This window comes from Vipera berus, assembly GCF_964194415.1.
Source record: "Vipera berus genome assembly, chromosome: 8".
Lineage (NCBI taxonomy): Eukaryota > Metazoa > Chordata > Lepidosauria > Squamata > Viperidae > Vipera > Vipera berus.
The window spans coordinates 18331395-18345574 of NC_138211.1; the positions used below are offsets into that span (position 1 = coordinate 18331395).

General features: G+C 46.4%; 1 protein-coding gene and 1 long non-coding RNA gene across 6 annotated transcripts in view; one reads left to right on the plus strand and one right to left on the minus strand.

Moving 5' to 3' along the window:
* Nucleotides 1-1505: 1505 nt before the first annotated feature.
* LOC308671355 lies at nucleotides 1506-12148 on the minus strand. The gene is made up of 3 exons (XR_014027176.1): nucleotides 11929-12148; nucleotides 11696-11836; nucleotides 1506-1868 (listed from the first exon to the last, which is right to left on the minus strand). It is a non-coding gene; the product is annotated as an uncharacterized lncRNA (long non-coding RNA).
* Nucleotides 12149-12151: 3 nt separating this feature from the next.
* SORBS3 (sorbin and SH3 domain containing 3) overlaps nucleotides 12152-14180 on the plus strand; it is a 66207-nt gene continuing 64178 nt past the window's right edge. For 4 of the 5 annotated variants that reach the window (XM_081333477.1, XM_081333481.1, XM_081333482.1 and 1 more), the window contains exon 1: nucleotides 12570-12779. The gene's annotated coding sequence lies outside the window, so the exon portion shown is untranslated. Of the gene's footprint in view, nucleotides 12233-12569; nucleotides 12780-14180 lie in introns of those variants that run through there. The other variant, XM_081333480.1, reaches the window with a different exon arrangement.

Here is a 14180-nt window from a genome sequence, read left to right on the forward strand (position 1 = left end):
CCACAGAGCTGCACCTTCAACGTGGATTATCCAAAAAACTGAGACAAAAATCCCTGAAGGGCTTTTGCTTGAAAACGTGCATCTTTGCGATAAAATGGACAAATAGTCTGACCCATGCTAAAAAAAAAAGTGCTTTTATACAACCTGTGTACAGTCAAAACTGTGTTTCTTGCTTCCAATCCAACCAGCAGAAGAAAATGAGGGAAATCCTGCCATAGACATCCAATAATGGGAGTCCTCCAGATGTTGTAGAATACTAGCTCTTGTGAGCACTAGTAAGCATGGCCAAAGTTAGGGGAAGAGGGAAATTGCAGTCTACAACTTGGCAATGCCACAACTTCCTAGCTTGAAACTTTCCTGCTTCTTTTCAATTGTTTTCATTGTTTTGGCCGAAGCTGAAGCCCTCTATTTCTTCCCTTGTCCTGCTTTTCCACCCAGTTCAATCATGGTTTGTCATGCATTTTCTAAAACCCTTGCTATCACACATGTACTGAAACAGGATTCAATTACTGTATGTTATAACCACTAGGTTATAACTACTACATCATGAGTATACACTAACTTGGTTTGCCTAACGCACCAAACCCCTACATGTGGATTAATCAAAAACGGTTGTGTTCACAGAGCATGTCTTGCTCAGACAAACCATATTATAACTTAATATGTGTCTGGTGTGAAAGGCAGCTTGACACCTGAAGGTTCAGTTAAACCTATTTATTGCTAAACTCCTATGCACAGGAATCTTCTCAACTAACTGTCGGCATCTATTTAGGTAAGGGTCAACGGCATTCAGGAGGATGGGGCTTAGTCCTCTTGTAGGGATTCTAGGTTGATCCCCTTTTCAGTTCACCCCCAGCTTCTGCCATCCCTTCTCCTACAATATGGTGGTTGAGCTCCAGCAACATATAATAGCACAAATTAAACAACTCAATTTTAACCCAGGCTACTTGTGCAAACCTATCCTCTATGTGAATTAAATATAACCCCAGTGACTTCCGAGTCAATGTACTGTCGTGATTAAGGTGATGGATTACGAGCAGAGAGACCTGGGTTCTGGTCCACCCTCAGCCACCGAGGCTTCTCAAGGGGACTGTGGGTCATTCCCCATTTCTCAAGCCAATTACCTGAGAGTTTGCTGTAGAGAAAAGTTGAATGCTTTATGTGCACTGCTATGAGTTCTGAAAGAAAAGCAGATATACAGTATATCCAAGCAGGACCACAGTATACCAAGCTGCCTGCAATTAGTGCAGGTTCGCATCCCACCAGGCTCAAGGTTGACTCAGCCTTCCATCCTTCCGAGGTAGGTAAAATGAGGACCCAGATTGTTGGGGGCAATTAAGCTGACTTTGTAATAATGCCGCTTGGGGTGTGTGTGAAAGCCCTAATAAGCAGGCATATACATAGAATGAAGGCTACTGCTAAGCTTGTAAGCCGCCCTGAGTCTTCGGAGAAGGGCGGGATATAAATGGAATTAAAATAAAATTAAAAAAAAGAATGGTGCAACAGTGGCCGAGCAATCAGGGAAGTTTCAGATTTTTCTGTTATTGCAGACATTTCACTGGGCAGCTCCTACTTTCTAAGGCTTCCGAAGAAATTTCTAAATTAGAGAATAAATGTCTAATTCATTCTTCAGAGACAGACATCTTCTGATGGCACAAATTCTCCCGTGTTCTTCATCTGTGGGAACGTTAACAACAGCCTTGCAGTAAATGTAAAAAAATTGACACTCGAGCCGTTTCGCCAGCTATGTAACACATTCTTGTTTTCATGCCTGTTCAGCAGTTCTTGGCTCAGCCTCACTCAACTGGTGCTGGCTTTGCTTGCAATTTGTACAAAGGCTAAAGTCCAAATGAGTCACATTACAAGTTCTGGGGAAGAAGCAGGAAACAAAAAAAATCATCATACCAGTGAAAGGCGGGGATCGGATTGAACATGAAGGCGTGTTTCAGGTGCATCTTGGGATCACTGCTTACCGAAGCAAATTTGAGAAGCAACTGGAAGAGAATTAGGGAGTGGACTCCCCTGATCACCTCTCCAAAATGCTTCTATGTTATAGTGTGGGATCTAATCCCCTCTAACTGTGAGGTTTTATTTTTACTTTGCATTTATTTTTCCAAAAAAATCAAAACCATGCAGCAAGCCTTGGTGCAGCAGTGGGCTAATGCCTCCTTAAGTAACACCAGCTGCCTGCAATTAGTGCAGGTTCGCATCCCACCAGGCTCAAGGTTGACTCAGCCTTCCATCCTTCCGAGGTAGGTAAAATGAGGACCCAGATTTTTGGGGGCAATAAGCTGACTTTGTAAAATGCAGCTGGGGGGGGGGGCTGAAAGCCCTAATAAGCAGGCATATACATAGAATGAAGGCTATTGCTAAGCACGTTGATTTGTGCTTAGATTGTAAGCCGCCCTGAGTCTTCGGAGAAGGGCGGGATATAAATGGAATAAAAAAAAAAAAGAGTGGTGACGTAGTTATGTTGGTTTTAATTCTTGAGGGCTACATTTTCCCTTGGACCCACTTGCTGAGACAACAGATTGTATGTCAGACTACACTAGTTTATAACTGATTGGTTCAGCCTGTCGTGAGATCCTGGCCATTGTCATAGCATAAAACAAACCAATTGCAGTTTTCAAACCTATTGCTGGTCAAGAAGGAAGTTACTGGCCAGATAGAAACCGTACGTGGCCTGTGGGGATCCAATTTCCTGCATTTTGCCTAGAAACAATATCTGGAAGGACACAGTTACCTTTTTTTCTCTTTTTCTAAGATTCTGGAGACGCAGAAAAGGAAAGGCCTATCAAAACAAACAGGAAAGCCTTACCTTGACAACAGCTAGTCCCTGAGTTAGGACTACAATTGAGCCCAAAACTCTGTTGCTAAGTGAGAAATTTGTTAAGTGAGTTTTGCCCCGTTTTATGACTTTTCTTGCCACAGTTGTTAAGTGAATCACTGCACTTGTTCAGTTAGTAACACAGGTTGTTAAATGAATCTGGCTTCCCCATTGATTTTGCTTGTCAAAAAAATATATATCACAAAATATGATCAGATAACCCCAGGACACTGCAACCCTCAAGAACCAGTTGTCAAGCATCTGAATGCAAATCATGTGACCCTGGGTGTGTGTGTGCTGCAACGGTCATAAGTGTGCAAAATTGTCATAAGTCACTTTTTTCAGTGGTGTTGTAACTTCAGTCACTAAGCAAACTGTTGTAAGTCAAGGGCTACCTGGCCATTCTAGATCAACTCACAAGCCAATTGAGAAGGTGATCAGGGCAAAATTTCTCAACAGGATGAGATGCTTTCAAAACAGTTGGAAGGAGCTTTTGTCCCCATGAAACTTAAAACGCATTGCGTATGTTCAAGAGGAAAATAAATGGCCAGAAATACTCAGCACGTACTTAAGGATACTAGAGCTTTTATAGATAAAAGTTGGCTGCAGCCCCATGACGGAAGCTCAATCAGGAAGAGCTTGTGCTTAATCTATATGCCTTCTGAACAAAACAAATATTACCTCGTACAGAGATTTCTTTTGTTCTTCAACCTGCTCTAGCTCATTTCCCAAACCTCCTGCAGGTCTTTTAGCATAAAGTCCCTGTAGTTTTGCTGACCTAGAGATCATAGCCAGGAGGCAGAGAGTTGCCTTCTCATCTTACCCTCCAATGCAGACACCTTGTTAACTACTATAGGGGAACAGATCAGTCCTCGTGTGCTCTTCTGAGTTTCAATAGCTCACACGAAGGAAACATAATCGTCCATCTGGCCTTAGCACACTGTGTTGTCACTTGGTAACCGATGTGTGTGTGTGTGTGTGTGTGTGTGTGTGTTTGTGTGTAGCTAGGATGACACGAGCAAAGGAACTGAGCTCTTAGAACAGATGACTACTTGGCAGCCATGTAAACCCTTCCTTCGTCAGACTGGGGAATACCCAGTTTCCTTATTTATCAGGCAAAAATCGCAATACCCAGAAAACAAAACTTGCTTTAAAAACAGGGAAGCATCCACCCTTCTTTCAATTTCATTCTGAGCCATTTAATGGTCTTGGAGAATATCTCTCTTTGGTGGATGTGGTTTTCCTTTTTTGTTACTCTTTGGTGGAAAATAATTTTGTCTGTATTTTCTTCATATAATTGAAAAGAGGTAAACAATAGCGTTTCAATTTTCAATTATTCTCATTACCTAATGTCGGAACTTCGGACCGCCCCCGATCTGCGTTCATTTCGCTGGGACCTGAAAACCTGGTTTTTTGATCTATCAGGCCTGGACTGAAGGGGTTTTAGCTTTTAATATTGTTTTAATTGTTGGGCTTAATTAATTTAATCTATTTTAATTTTATACTATTTTTATATTGTATTTTATGTTGCCCTGTAAACCGCCCTGAGTCCTTCGGGAATAGGGCGGTATAAAAATTTAATTAAATAAATAAATAAATAAATAAAATGTCCATCTCTCTCTCTCTCTCACACACACACACACACACAAACACAGAAAGAGAGAGAGAGGGGAGGGACTGAAGATAAGATGCAGCAGTAGTTTGCCTCTTTTAGTAAGCACAGCATGTCCATGTGAAATGTGCCTACTGCGGTCTATACTTTATTTTTAAAGTATGTATTAGGCACTTACAGGATTCATGATTTGGTTAAAGCTGCACAAAGCTCTGGGGCTCTTTTTTTAAAATTTGATCATTGAAAGCACTTATTGTTAGCAGGCATTTCCTGGCAATATTCCCACTTAGGATTTCAAGGGAAAATCCAAAAGCACAATGTATGAGAAAAGAAGGGGTTTAGCCTCCAGCATAATGTTGATGAGACATCACAAAAAAAAATAATGTTGTGAAGGATACTTACCTGGCAAAGAGAACTTGGTGCGGGGAAGTCATTACAGATGACTTGTGGCTAATCTACAGTGTTTAAGTTATGGAAATGTTAACTCCCTTATCATAAGGAAGTATGAATGAATATTTTTATTAGTCAGTGATGAGAATTGCAAACAAGCACATTACAAATAAAGTAAAAACAAAACAAGATGAAATACAGTAGTTCTCAACTTAACAACCACGGTTGAGCCCCAACTTTGTGTTGCTAAGCGAGACGTGTTGAATTTTGTCCCATTTCACAGCCTTTCTTGCCACAGTTGTTAAGTGAATCACTGCAGTTAATAGCACGGTTGTTCAGTGAATCTGGCTTCCCCATTGACTTTGCTTGTCAGAAGGACTGCAAAAGGTGATCACATGACCCTGGGACACTGCGACCGTCATAAATATGAGCCAGTTGCCAAGCATCCAAATTTTGATCACATGACCAAGGGGATGCTGCAAAAGTCGTAAGTGTGAAAAATGGTCATAAAACATTTTTTTCAGTGCTGTTGTAACTTTGAATGGTCAGTAAATGAACTGTTGTAAGTTGAGGACTGTGTATTACAATTGGTGATGGGTTCATCAATTAAGTCTGCCTAACTTGACATGTAGCATTATAATAAAATTTAGCTACATTCAGAGTCTGAATCATACTGATCTGATAAGGGAGAATTCATTTTTGCAATCAACTTACAGACTTTTTAAAAATAGAGAATAAATGATAATATCTTTGGGACAATCAAATACTGCAGCAAGTTTAGCATTGTTTCACTGGAGGAAATATTCAATACAAATATTGAATATCTGCAGGATGTTGATTTATCCATTTAACACAGAAACACAAGAGTCTAAAAGAGACCTGTTTCTCTTATAGATCAGGCCCATAAAGCATTGATGTGTTTTGGGAAAGATGAAATGGAAGTAATGGCTAATGTTCTGGATTTTGAGGAGGGAGACTTGAGTTCAGATCTATGTTTAGTCTAAATCATATTGGGAATCCTTTAACACACTCTCAGCCAAAGCTATCCAAAGGAGAGGGTGTGTGTGTGTGTGTGTGTGTGTGTGTGTGTGTGTGTGGCTAAATTGCAGGGATACAGAAGAAATAGAGAAGGGAAAAGGAGCTGGTACATGCACACACGCACTCACACACTCATGGATTCATTGGGAGATGGCTTTTTAAGAAAAAGTTTTAAAAATTGGACATAATGCAGAACGCGTACAGATGTACTCCATGAATCACACAGGAATCCATCAGAAAATCCTTCCAAATCTTATCAAATCTTCTGTGTGAAGCTTTTGGCAGGCTACGCACTATGCTGATTACTCAGAGTTTGGATTTTCATCTTGAGTCACCAAAATATCTTATAGAGTGATTGGTAAAGGAATCTTGTATAGGAATCACCATGAGAGACCGCCTGTGTGCATGTTAAATATGGAAATATGGACTTAAGACTGGCCAGTCATTGACTGCAATAAAATTGTACTCTTGGTGACTTAAGGAAGAATGGAACTTGGTTTCTGTGGTTCATATAACTATGTTAGACGTGATACTGATACTAAAGTGCAGCTTTTCAAAGTTATGTCATTCCCCAAATCTTGCTTTCAGAACCCTGATCTGAATCTATTTAATTTAACCATAACTTGTACCAGCATTAACACATTTTCTTAAGTGATCTGTAACATAAATGCTGTTAAAAGGGGCTTCTTAGTTTGATGAGCACAGAGCACGGTTTAGACCAGGGGTAGGCAACCTTGGCTCTTTTATGACTCATGGACTTCAACTCCCAGAATTCCTGAGCCAGCATGGTTCAGCTTGGAAACCTCTCCCTTTCCCCTCAGCATGGCTGGCTCAGGAATTCTGGGAGTTGAAGTCCATGAGTCATAAAAGAGCCGAGGTTGCCTACCCCTGGTTTAGACAATCCCTCAGAAAACAGTTCCCGATGCCTTGTTCAGGTATGCAGTGTCTCCAAAATCCTTGCCTTTCCCAGTAAATAATATTTTAAGTCATTACAGGCATTCCTCGACTTATGACCACAATTAAACTCAAAGATTCTGTTCCTAAGCAAGAATGTTGTTAAGTGAGTTTTGCCCCATTTTATAAGTTGTTAAGTAAATCATGGCAGTTATTAAGTTAGTAGTAACACCGTTAAGTGAATCTGGCTTTGCCATTGACTTTGCTGGTCAGGAAGTCAGAAAATGTGATCACGTGACCCGGGACCCTGCAACCATCATAGATGCCGGTTACTAAGCAACCAAATTTTGATCACCTGACCACCGGATGCTGCAATGCGTGAAAAAACATCTAGTTCCATACTAGAATGATTAATATATTGTAGATGAAATCCCCAAAGTTGATGGTGCAATCTTTAAAATGTGCCTAGCCACTGTTGAGCTTTCCCCCCTGCATTTTTGGCTTTATTCATCGTTAGCAAAGGATTAAACAAGAGTTTGCCAAGTGAAAACTCACTAATTTTCTTTGTTTTCAATGAAAATCAGCCTCAGGAGGTTTCACTGGGAAGAATATGCAGATATAGAAACATAACAAAACATAACATTTCCCCCAAATGCCAATTCTCTACAGAGACAAGAAAAGGAACTTGGGTGGAAGGGAAAAGACTATAGGATAGTCTTTCCTCCTCCTTTAATCATTCAAAATTGGTAAAATATGTCTATAGAAAATCTACACAGTGCTGTGCGCAACACCTGGTTTTACTTTTCAGGCTAGAGCAGTGAGCCAGGTTGTCTGCTTCAAAATCACTTCTCAGTCGCAAATCCACTGATGCATTCTGACAACTTACATACTCCCTGCTTTTAACTTGTACCTTAGTTCTGCCACTTTCTGCTGTGTTTGTGGATATCCAGCGGACCTCAGTAACGAGACATTCAAATTTCTTTGCTTATGGAAGTGTTGTTTGTTAATGCTCAAAGCATCTCATATCACCTCGATAATCTTTGCCATAACTTGTAAAAGCAGGTTGCTGCTCTGTAGGCTTGAGCTTGTCCAGGAACTCATGATTGAAATTCATTGTTCGGGTCTCAATTCCCTGTTAGCCCTTTAACTGACGTTCTTGATGCAATGGAAAGCTGTCTTGGTAGTTTAGGTAACCTTTCCAAGACTTGTGGAGACGAGTCATGTCTAAAGACCGTCGGGAACCATCTATGAAACTTTGCCAAGAGCAGACAGTAATACATGGCAGACAGCAGTGTAGCCTGAACAAAGTCTCAGTTCTTCACAGATACCGTATTTTCCGGCGTATAAGACGACCCGGCGTATAAGACGACCCCCTACTTTTAAGAAGATTTTGAAGGTTTTGTCTTATACGCCGGAAAATACTTACATGCCCTGCCCGTCGCAGAGGAGGCGAAGGCCCGACTGGCCCCGCCGGCCCTCCCGCTGCTCCCGCGCTTCTGCCATCCCCCGAGGCGCAGCGTTTCCCAGGCGGCAGGCAGCGCCGGAGGGCAGCCGCCACCCCGCCACGGCCGGCGCCCCTTCTGCTTCCCCCCCCCAGGCCTTGAACTTCTCCCATTGGGCGCAGGGCGGGGCAGCTCCGCCCACAGCCTCTTTTTTAGAACTCGTGCGCTTCCCTCTCACTGTCGGCCGAGGCGTGCTCGGCCCGGGCTCCCGGTCCCTCTTCCCGGCCGGCTTCCCGCCCTGCCCCTCATGGAGCTGGACTGGGCGTGCAGCCTCTCGGTGTGGCTGCTTTTCCTGGGCGCAAATTCGTGTTGGCGCGGCTGAAGATGCGTGCTTGCAAAGATATAGTGCCGTAGCCTTTTCCCACGCAAAAAGAAGCCAGGGCACGCCCGGCAACTTAAGAGGCGCTTGGACGAGGAGTTTAGAAAGGGGGAAGAGAGGGCGTGCGCATGTGCACCCTGCTGCCTATTTTTGCAGCCTCGTTTCAAAAAGGGGGGTGGGGGAGAAATAGGATGGGCTCGACGGTGCGCTGATTGCAAGCCGCCCTCGAAGGACGCGCATCCTGAGAAGAACCGACTGCAACAGCAAGGGCGTGCGTAGACACACGAGCGAGCACCGGCACGTTGGCAGAGCGATCTGTGCGGCCACTGTGCGCGCAACCTGTTACCTTCGGGTTTGTGGCTGCTTTTCCTGGGCAGCCTGGCGGTGCGGCTCCTGCGCTCAGACCTGTTGCTGAGCCGGCGGCTGCTGCTGCGCATGGGGCTGCTGGCCGTTTTGCCGCTGCCCCTCAGCGCCGCGCTAATGGGGGCTGCCTGCTGGCTCTGCTTCTCCCGTCCTCGGCGGCTCTCACTCCTAGTTGCAGCGCATTGGAGTAAGCGCTGGCAGAGGCTGCTCTTCGGTCACCCGCCGGGAAACTTGCCAAACCGGGAGAGCGACTGCCGCGCCCACGCCCCACCTGGGACGCCGTGCCTGCCTGCCTCTTAAAGTGCCCACCCTGCATCCCTCTGGCCAAGGCAAAGGCGGCTGATGAGGACACCGACCTCGCTCCACGGGCGGCGGGAAGAGCTGCCACGTCTGGGGACTCCTCCTCCTCCTTCCCCCCTCCCGCCGCCCTCTCACCTCACGAAACGGCCTCTTAGTCCGGCGCGCAGCTCCGATCCCGGCCACCAGGCTGGCTCGTCTCCGACAGCACCGCCCGGCGGAAGCGCATCCCCGCACAGGGGAGAGCGGTGCTGGTGACAGGTGAGTCTGGCGGGCGCGAGGCCCTCCCCTCGGGCCAAGAGCCAACAGGCAGCGCCACCTTCGCGTGGGGAGAGCCGCCCGACGCTCCCGCCCAGCCGTGTCCCGGAGCCGCGCCGGAGTTAGCTCAGTTGCGCGGGGCGGCCCGGCTTTGCAAGAACGGGGACGCTCGACTGATTTGTTTTTTTTCCGGCGTATAAGACGACCTGGCGTATAAGACGACCCCCCAACTTTTGAGAAGATTTTCAGGGGTTAAAAAGTCATACGCCGGAAAATACGGTATTTAGGTGGGATAGTCTGCTGTCACCCCTTTTCTCCTTCCTCTCCCTGTTTGAAGGCCAGGGATGAGCTGGAGTGAGAACTGAAGGGAAAGAGTACAAGCCTTGTATAATAGCCCTGGAAAGTCATGCTGGGCCATTCCTGTTCCGTTGCTTCATTTGTTCCATGCACACAACCTGGCAAACTTTTTAGCTGGGACAGCAAAGCGGGTGGGCGAAACTATACAGGGAGGGTGGTGGTATGCTGGGAACAGATTCCTTGAAATCAGCCAGTGTAACCACCTGGGCCACTGGCTTGACTGAAAGCCTGGATTACAATCCGGATGGAACACATCCAGAAGTGAGGGCGAGAACTCCTGCCCATTATTAGCAGAAGGAGATGCTTTTTTGTACAAGAGAGATACGGGATCTCGCACTAACCAGATGCCTGCCAAGAGTTGCATAATTGATGCCCATGCCTTCACGTTGAATGAGTCTCACATATCAGGGCAGGCAAGCCAGGAGCTCCTGTGGCTCTAATCCCCAGCCTTTGTCATAGCCCTTCTCTGGAATCCCTCAGCAGAACTGCTGAACATTAGCAATGCAGTTTCCAACATTTGGAGCTGAGACAATGCCTCTCAAATTGACATTTTAAAAAAGGAATCTCTGAGATAATCAAAAATTCCAAGCCGTACGGGATGCAATGTACGTGTATTTATGACGGTTGCAGTGTCCCAGGGTCATATGACCACCTTTTGCGGCCTTCTGACGATCAAAAGTCAATGGGGAAGCCAGATTCACTTTACAACCGAGTCACTTAACGTGTCAACTGCTGGGATTCACTTAATAACTATGGCAAGAAAGGTCATAATATGGGTTAAAATTCACTTAACTGTCTCACTTAGCAACAGAAATTTTGGGTTCAGTTGTGGTCATAATTCAAGTACTACCTGTACACATGCACACTGTTTTTCCATACCCTTGAGTGGTTCTGTGTGTTTACAAATAATGGTGATTCTCTCTGGAGATTTGCCTCTTCGGGTGACTCAGTTCTTGCATTACCTCCCCTATGTCATACACGTTTGCCTTCATCACTTTGTGCACATGGCTGTAGCTGTTTCTTTGTGTCCAAATCCAGGACAACTTTTTCAAACTCCATTGCTCTCTCTCTCTGACTGCCAGGCCTCCCAAACGGCTGTTTTGTAATCTGGCAGAATGAAGTATGTGAGAGTGTGAATTTGTGCAACTCCCCGGTTAATGATTTCAATGTTTTGGCTTGGTGCCTTGGTTCCTGGAACTCGGCCTCGCTCCCCCACTCTGGCCGTGTCCCTGGAAAATCCAAGAGACTTTCCGCAGCCCATGGGTTGGTTTTAACCTGTGTGTGAAGCTCTGCAAACTTGGACCCTGACAAAGCAAGCAGCTTCACAAGGGCAAATGCTGCTAGAAGCCCCAGCAGATGCTGTCCAGCTGTTTTTGGAGCAGCCTCCTCTATCCCAAGGCACAGTTATGAGATCATACGTCTCAGATTAACCAGCCACCCTACATTGCTTGGAGATAGTATCCCTCACATCTGGAGGGCATTGGGGTGTTAGCGTCCATGGGGTGCTTCTATTGGAACAGCCCTGGGCCTTTCGGCTTCCTTCCACTGTTGCAACTGGTTGGCTTGTCTTGGAAGATTGCAGAGTCGGTTGGTGAAATTCCACACTGCAGTTGGGCTATCCGTGCTTGAAGTGAGAGAACCTGCAGGAGATGCAGCCTCTTGCCCTAAGCAGCTTCTGAAGTCAGGACCCCCCTCCTCTTAACCCCCAAAGTGAATAATGCCAGGAAAGCCCATTTGCAACTTGCCGAATGTGTTGCCCGTAGTTCAACCAACCCGAATAGGGCTGGAAGGGACCTTAGAGGTCTTCTAGTCCAACCCCCGCTGCTGAAGCAACATACCATTTCAGACAAGAAGGCTGTCCGGGCTCTTCTTAAAAACCTCCAGTGACGGAAGCACCCACGACTTCTGAAGGCGACACGTCCCGCTGATGGTTGTCACTGTTGGTTACTCGAGGACGCAATCCAGCGCCCAGTCTTTGCCTTTAAAGTAAAAGTAAAACGTAAGTGATCGGGAAGAAACCTCTTCCCTTAACCTTAGTTACTCTTTTGCCTCGAACTCTTCCTCGGCTTACGCTGGGCTGGTCTTTGGGATGGGAACTTCGGGGTTTCGGGGGCAGCTGACGCGACTTTCCGAGGGAAACTGCCCGGGCGAAGACTCCGGAGCGAAGGGCATCTGTGGCCCCCTTTCCCTTGCGGGTCGCGCGGCCTCGCCCTCGCCTAAGCCAAGGCGCCCAGGAGGTCGTGTGAAAGCTGCCCAGCCGGGCCAGGCTCCGCGAGAGGAGGAGGAGGCGGCGGCAGGGATCCACGACTCCTGCTCCGCAGTTCGCCCTCCCCGCTCTCCCCCACACCCGCGGCTTTTGGCTGGCTGATTTTAAGGTTTGGGGGGGGGTTCTTCTCCTCCTCCTCCTCCCCCCGCCGCGCTGCTCCTCTGATTTGCTCCCCCTGCAGCTGGCAGCGGGAAGACCGTAGCCGCAGGCTCACACCGGCGCTTCCCGTCCGGAACGGCGGAGTCTTCCTCCGCCTCTCTGCGCCTAGCAAGCCCCGGTGCCCTCGGAGTTGGAGGAGAGGGGGGGCGTGCGCCACTCCCGGGTCTCTGGAGCTCGTCGGGAAGAAAGAGCGCAAAAACGTCGCCTGCAGCTTTCCTTCCTTCCTTCCTTCCTTCCTTCCTTCCTTCCTTCCTTCCTTCCTTCCTTCCTTCCTTCCTTCCTTCCTTCCTTCCTGGAGCTGCCATCAGGCCTTCGCTGGGAAGTGGCAATTGCTCCGGGACTCCTTTGCAGTCGGGCTGGGCGGCGGGGGGGGGGGAACCACCTGTTTGGAAGTGGGAAAGGTGCGTCGTTCAAGTCAGGTGCCTCCTGACCTGCATCGGCGTCCTTCTGCGAAGCAGCCTTCCTGCGTCCCGGAGCTGAGGCGGGAGCCCAGAAAGGTAAGCGCTGCTTTCCCTGCCCTGAACGGGGTGGCCCCGGCGGCTGGGAAGGCACCTGAACCCGCCTCGCGTTGCGCAAGACTGGGGAAGGGGCGATCGTTTGGCTGCAGGGAAAAAGGAAAGAGGGTTTCCCTTCCCCCCCCCCCCTTTTCTTTTTTTTTTTTTTACAAGGCCCACATTTGGAGGGAATTAAAAATCATGGAGATTCGCCCTCCTTCCTTCCAACAGCTCCCCAAGGCTAGAAACAGAAGTTCAGAGTAAGTTGAGTTGGAAGGGATGAGTGGGTGGATAAGATAGCTGCAAAATTATTTTTCTGCGATGTGTGAAAAGTATAGCCTGATTTATTTATTTATTTATTTATTTTGGCAACTAATCCTGTATTCTGTACGTGGGTGCATTTGTGTTCCGCCGTTCTGCCTTTCCTCTTCTGCTACTCTTCACTCGGTTGTCAGGTTTGTTTGCTGCGTAAGATTAGCGTTCGCTGTGTAAATAGCGAGCAGCCATTCGGCGCTGTCTTGCATGGCGAAGGCATCAGCCAAGCAGCCGTATTCTTTACGGTGTGGACAAGGGAAGGGAGAAGGGCTGGGCAGGGTGAAAATGGAAAGACGCGGTCTGTACAATTGACATTTCTATAACGGAAGGGAGTAAATCCTAAGAGGTGGAGCAGATGAGGATGAGTCTTAGGTTGCAAGCAAGAGAGATTGCACTTGGCATAAATTGAAAAATCACGATTGCAGCATGCCGTTTCCATAACTTAGGGGAAAATGCTTTTTCGCTTGAGTTGCTAAGACTATACAGACTGGAACTAGATTTCTTGGGTCTGTAGAGGTTTTGCTGTTTGCAAGGCAGTAGAAGGCATGAGGAGACAGCTGTGAAGACCCAGTTCATTCCTTCAACTATTTTGCAAACCTTGGATCCACACTTAGGTGAAATTAAATTCATTCATTCATTCATGAAACTAATTCCTCTGCCTTGTACTGTATTCTTCCAACTGTTTTGTTTGTAACTTGGGTGAAAATGTAGAGAAAATCTTTATAGATGGCTAGCTAGTTAATGCCCTAAGAATAAATTCAAAAGAAGCTTGAAACCAGGCTGACCAACAGAGACAAACAAAAAAAGTATTTAAATACTTGTACAAATACAATTAGCAAAAGTAACCATGCAAATTGTCATAGTTGCTTTTTATATGAGTCAACTGCCAAAAAGGCAACACAAGTTTATGCTGTTGAAACATACTTAATAAATCACAGGAGTTCTATCACTTTGTTCTGTATTGTTTAGACCCCAGTTAAGTAATAACCAATTCTGGACAGTACATTAAAGAAGGAATTGGCTGAGGCAGAATCAGAGATGAACAGGGAGGATCTGGGCAGAGAAAGCAAAGAAATGGAAATGTTTAGG